The sequence below is a fragment of the Corylus avellana genome, chromosome ca4 (genome assembly GCF_901000735.1).
Source record: "Corylus avellana chromosome ca4, CavTom2PMs-1.0".
Taxonomy (NCBI): Eukaryota; Viridiplantae; Streptophyta; class Magnoliopsida; order Fagales; family Betulaceae; genus Corylus; species Corylus avellana.
Window position 1 is genome coordinate 27,616,820 of NC_081544.1, and position 6,568 is coordinate 27,623,387.

The following is a 6,568-nucleotide window of genomic DNA, read 5'->3' on the forward strand; positions in this document are numbered from 1 at the left end:
AAAATAAAAACAAAAATACTAAAATTTATTTATTTTTTTCAAAATTTTAAGATTATTTTTTTCTTATCAAAAATTATATAGGGGTAATTTCATCACTTTGCTAGTATTTGGGGGTACGTAGTCATTGTTTTGGTAGTTTAGGGGGTAAATTGTCGTAATTGATAGTTTGAGAGGTAGATTGTCATTGGGGTGGTAGTTTGAGGGGGTTAAGTGGACTTTACCCTAAAAACTTATATTATGTCCCGTAGTTTTTCAATTAATATTTCAGATTTAACTTCACATACTCTTTGTTTCTTAAAAAAAATTGAAATTAAATCTGAACCGTTTGCTACAAATCAAATTCAAGTTTTTTATTTTTTTTTATTGATTAATTAATAAATCTGTACACAGAGAAGTTACGTCCATAGTTAGGCGGGGTATAGTTTAGGAGCCAAACGCGGCTTTGCGTGGGCATGCAAGGGCTTGGCCATGGAAAGGTCATTTACAGACTCTGAGAGGTCAATCTCCTCCATGTTCAGGGGGAAACTCCATGAAAACCCTTGAAGAAGCCTTGCCAAAAGCATCACATTCATAGACGTCCCAAGTTGAACACCCATGCACCCCCGCCTTCCCGTATTGAATGAAATGAAGCGCAGCTCATTCTCTGTAAGAGTCACCACCTCCTCTGCCGATGATCCGTCCTTCCTCAGATGTCGCTCTGGTTTGAACTTCAGTGGATCCTCCCAAACCCTAGGGTTGCGGCCAAGCCCATATCGGCTTAAGAGGACATGGCTTCCTTTTGGGATGAAATGGCCACCGACAGTCATGTCTAGCATTGAGACATGGGGGAGGTTAAATGGCGCAACTGGGTGAAGACGATAGCCATCCCTTGCACAAGCCTTAACATAATTGAGCTTTGGAATATCGGATTCTTGAACCCATCTCTCCTTTCCAACCACCCTATCAATTTCATCTACCGCTTTCTGGAGGACCTCCGGTTGGCTCAGCATTTCTGATAGTACCCACTCTACGTTGTTGGCAGGGTTATCCACCGATGCAAGTATTAAATCCTGCATGTAATATTTACCACGTAAATATCTCATAAAACTGATGCGGCATAATTTAATATTGTAAGTGGGCCCACTTCAGATGGATTCTTTATGCTTTTCAAGTTTATAGGAGTGTCAACTATTAATAATGTAGCATCGAAAACGAAAATCAATCAATGAAAAAAAAAAGAAAGAAAGATAATACATAAATATAGGGTGGGTCAGATCCAATCAAGTTTAACTTGCCGTGATTTGAGCTTTGATCTCTTCTACCGATAGAGCTGGTTCCCCGTTGGAATCCTTTGCCAAAATGAGAGCGTCAAGTAAGTCCTCAGCCTCCTTCTTCTTCCCATCTCTCCACATCTCTACTCTCTCATCGATGATCGGTTCCTCATAGCTGCTAACAATTCTCATAGCCTCACTCACCATCTTCTCATGACCATCTAAGTCTAGCGCTCTTAAGCATGGGATGTAATCCGACACAGCAAATGCATAAATATGAATGAGTAAGCTCCAAAGTGATTCAACATATTCCACTTCCTCAACTCCAAGCCCTCCATCATTGCTTCCTTTTCCAAAGTATCGTTTGTTGAATATCATCTTCCTCATTACATTTCCACAATATTGATGTATTGCAAACCTTACGTCCACGGCAAGGCTGCTTTTCTCGGACTGGTTACGAATGAACCGAACAAGATTATCGGCTTCTTCCGTCCTCTTATGGAGCAGCCAGTGGAGTGTTGTCGGGTTAATTACATTGGAAGCCACCACCTTTCTCATCTTCTTCCAGTGTTCTGACCATGGTACAAGAGCTATTGTCTTGAATCCACGAGTAGAATACTCGGTCGCCATTGTAAGAGGTCTTGATGCGAATATTGAATCGTATTGTTGCAAGAACTCCCGGGCAATTTCCGGCGAAGTCACTGGTATAACATGAACACCTGCTAGACGGGGCACAAGCGATTTCAGTGTTGAGTTCTTTCATAAGGCCATGTATCCACCGGAATGCTGGCTTATTCCTCCACAATTCCGGGAGGTTTCCGACTATAGGCCATGGAGTTGGGCCGGGTGGGAGTGGCCTTTGCTTACTTTTTCGATGGAATATGAGAGGAAAGATTAAAACGAACGCAGTAACAAAGACGAAGATACTGGTTAAGCGAAGAGAATCATTTTCTAAGGTGGCATAACCATGATAACCTGGCCAATTAACCATGATATCGAAGAATATAAGAAAATTGGTTTAGAAAGACAAATAGCTTCTCAAACATAAGAAACCCCATCAGTTAGTCTTCTATGTATATATATTGAAGCGAAATGGAAAAAGGAAGACATTAGCGGTAGATGACATGCCTAGCGATAAAAGGAAAGTCTCCACCGGTCTTTGTTATTTGTGACATGCATAGCAATAAAAGGAAAGTCTACACCGGTCTTTGTTATTTGTGATATGCCTAGCAATAAAAGGAAAGTCTACAATGATCTCTGTTAATTGTTTTCTAGCTATCAACTTCAAGCTTAAAAAAAAAAAAAAAACAAAAACAAAAAAATGAAGAGTTGAGAAAGCGTAGAAAAAAAAGAGGAGGAAAGTTTGAGGAAAGAATGTAGACGATAGAAAGAGAAAGAAACATTGGCATATCATGGTCAACTAGGGCTAGCTACCTTAGAAAATGACTATGTTCCCTTAACCAATATTCTCTTCGCCTGACTTGATTTCACAAGTCAATCGGCCGTGGGCCGAGCATGTTAATTTCTTTTCTTAATTGGCTATGCTGTTGGCCGGATGGATAGATTTTGTAGTCTTGCACCAACTGGCCTTTCTCCCTTATATGTTCATATTTCAGACTTGAAAAACACAAAAGTACTGTCGATTCTGAAGAAGAATGCAAAAATCACAACGAAATAGTGGTTTGAGAAAGTGAAGAGTTATAAAATGATAGTTTGAGAAAGTTTTTGCAAATGACAGTAATGTAAGCAGTTTTTGCACATGCTACAAATTCTGTCTATTTTAATGCTCTCGGCTAACAAAATGGGAATTTTGCAATGAAATTGTAATTTAAGAGGAATCAAGTACGTACGTATCACAAGTGGATTGTGTCGTGTTAGTAATTAAGTGGATATTGCCTTTCAAGACTGCACCTGAATTCGCCCTTAGATATTGATGTGGTATATAAAATTAATCCTGATCAATTAATTATGGTACCGTGTAGTAGGTACCACTTTTGGTTTGTCTACAAGAAAAATTAAGAGAAATTACTAAGAGGTTTCCTCTTTTCAACCAAAGATGTATATTCGTTGGCGCGTGAGAATTATTCAAAGTATATATATATATATAGAACCAAGCACGTGCCATGTGCCATCTCCACTAGTATATATATAAATTAAGAGGAATTACTAAGAGGTTTTCTCTTTTCAACCAAAGATGTATATTAGTTGGCGTGTGAGAATTATTCAAAGTATATATATATATATATATATATATATACACACTAGTGGAGATGGCACGTGCTTGGTCCTATATATAGTGTATATATATATATATATATATATATACTTTGAATAATTCTCACACGCCAACTAATATACATCTTTGGTTGAAAAGAGGAAACCTCTTAGTAATTCCTCTTAATTTTTCTTGTAGACAAACCAAAGGTGGTACCTACTACACGGTACCATTATATTTTTGGGAGCAAGTTGACCATCTTGTCTCGTTTCTCTTCGGACCGAATACATAATATTTTTGGAAGCAAAATCTAGCCAATTGGGTGATGGGGTAGGTATCCTACATTTGGATTTTTGGTCAGATTTTTTTTACTCTTGTACTCTTTCTTTGTAGCAACATAAGTGGTTGACAAGAAATCAGAAAAAAAAAATGCTCCGCCTTTTCTCCTCCATTTCTTCTCTGAATCCAAATCGGTTTAGGTTGATTTTTTTTTTACTCATTTCTCCACCATTCCTTCTCTGAATAGAAAATCAATTTAGGTAGATTTTGTTTTTGACTTCTGTACACTTCTTTGTAGCAATTGAAAAAAAAAAAAAAAATGATTTCCTTTCTTGCCCATTTCTTCTTAATCTCGCCCATTCCTTTTGAAGCTTCCTTCATAAAAAGACCAAAAAATCTCTATCAAAAAGTTTGACTCTTTATATACTCAGGGGAAAAATAGTAATTTAAATATAAAAGACAAAAATATCCAGACAACTTTTTAAATTCATTAGATTCAAGAAGGGCAAATTAGTAGTTTCACAATCTAAAGAAATGTCAAAAGACATAAATAACCTTATCTAATAACTAAATCATAATGTACAAAGAATAAGGGCAAAATAATAAATTTAAAGTGCAAAAGAAAAATTACTGTTTGGCTTGCATTCCCACCTTTTATATATCTTTAAGTAAAGATATATATAGAGATCACATATTGAAATGTTTATTTTAAAATTTTTGAATAAAAAGTGTACTTTTTCATAGAGAACCAAGAAATATTCCATGCTCTCAAAAAATATTTAGAACACGCCTATGAAAGTAAGTCCATCCCTCTAATTTCCCAGTTGTTTCTCCTTAATTTAATTATTTCATCTATTCATCTAGACTTGTACCTCCACTTGTACAAGATGTGCCCTTCATTTATAATATATATTTTTTGTAAGTATAATTTATCTATTCAATAATACTTTTATGTCCACTTGCACATGATATATATATATAGGGGAACACTTTATCCCTGAAGTTTCAGGAATTTTTCAATTTGAACCCCAAAGTTTTAAAATTGGCAATATACCCCCCTAATGTTTCAAAAATTTTCAATTTAAACCTTCCGTTAATAATTTTCGTCAAATTGGACATAATTTTTTTTTATAAAAAAAAGCATGAGGGTAATTACGTAATTTCATATATTTCCGTCAAATTTAACGAAAGGTTTAAATTGAAAATTTTTGAAACATTAGGAGGATACATTGCCAATTTTTAAACTTTAGGGTTTAAATTAAAAAACTCCTGAAACTTATGGGGGTAAAGTGAATTTTTCCTATATATGAGAGAATTTGATAGTAGAAGGTGGGTCGAAAGTTCTTTTTTGATGGCACATGAATAAGTAGTTGAAATATATTATTTATGTGCCATTTGAGATGTTCACCCATGCATGAATCCATTCCCCAGGAACGTTTTTCCTCCCGAGTTCCTTTTGGAAATTTATGGACTTGTGATATGGTTATCCCTTTATATTATCTTTGTTCACATGGAAGCTTAAGTTAGAATAAAAAAGCAGATTTTCTAAATGTAGGACCTAGTCCTCGATCCTTATGTTACCTGAAAAATAATGTAACTTTTAAAATTACCATTAAATTTATGATACTATTGCATTTTGATCTAATTGTAACACAAGAAAGACATAGGTCTTATATTTAGCATTACTCATTCTATTTACACGTTTTATGTTTTTATTTAGGTAGAATAAGTACACTACAACATGACCTACCATTAATATATTATCAGATATTTTGTTTTGGGTTAGAATAGGGTTGAAAAAGAACCGAGTCATTCAAACTGAACCTTTGCCCTTCACTCCAAATTAAGATGTTCATCTATGCTTGGACCTTGCTTATTTTTTGTTCTTACGACAAGGACCTTAATTAATTTGTTTGTGCTTGCGAGTCTCACCTTATTGTGGCTCTGATACTACTTGTTAGGGAGATCGATACATTGTGAAATCTTCAGTGAGCCTATAATATATCATGTTGAAACACCACTCAACCCAATAACTAAAACCGATGGGTTTGAGCCCTACCATGTTATATTAATCACTCACACTCACATTTCTTACATATTTTCAATGTGGGACTCTATCCATTTTATAATCACACATGTATATTCAACAACAATTATACATGATTCATTAAAAATACAAGGTGGTAAAGTTAAAAATTAGTTAATCTAATTAACTTAAAATATTTTTTTAACAACAGTTAAATAGCTAATGATTAGCAAGGAATTATGAAAAAAAGAGCAATCCAACATACACTACAAATTGTACAGCATTCTTTTTACAAACTAACATAGCACTTACATGAACGCTGCCACATTAGCAACTTAACAATTAAAATTTACAAGTTGCTGATGTAGTAGTTACCATGTAGAATGCCACATCAGTTTTGTAACGAAAATTTTATAAAATTTGTAGTAGCTCTAGCATATTCTTTATGAAAAAGTATTAAGTTAATTAAGCAGTTTATAAATAAGCTTGATTTCTTTTGAAAAATAAATTTGGAATTGTTTGGCTACCAACTGAAAAGGAGGGGTGGTCGCGAACCACCTTTATCCCCAATGCCGCCTATAGGGCCAGCCAGCCAGCCACCCCTATCCCCATAAGGGTGACTCATAGGCTACCCCTACTAGTGGCCGGGGGTGATGGGTGCCCCACCAAGGGGTTCGCATGTTGTTCCCTTCTTTTTTTTTGTCTTTTTTTTTAAAATTTTTTTTGAAGATATATATTTTTATTTTTTAATAAAGTAATATATATATATATATATATATATATATATATATATATATA

At 34.9% G+C, this 6,568-nt stretch overlaps 1 pseudogene; it reads right to left on the bottom strand.

Moving 5' to 3' along the window:
• Positions 1–407: 407 nt before the first annotated feature.
• On the bottom strand, positions 408–2,241 carry LOC132178348 (phenylalanine N-monooxygenase-like; annotated as a pseudogene).
• Between the last annotated feature and the right edge of the window lie 4,327 nt (positions 2,242–6,568).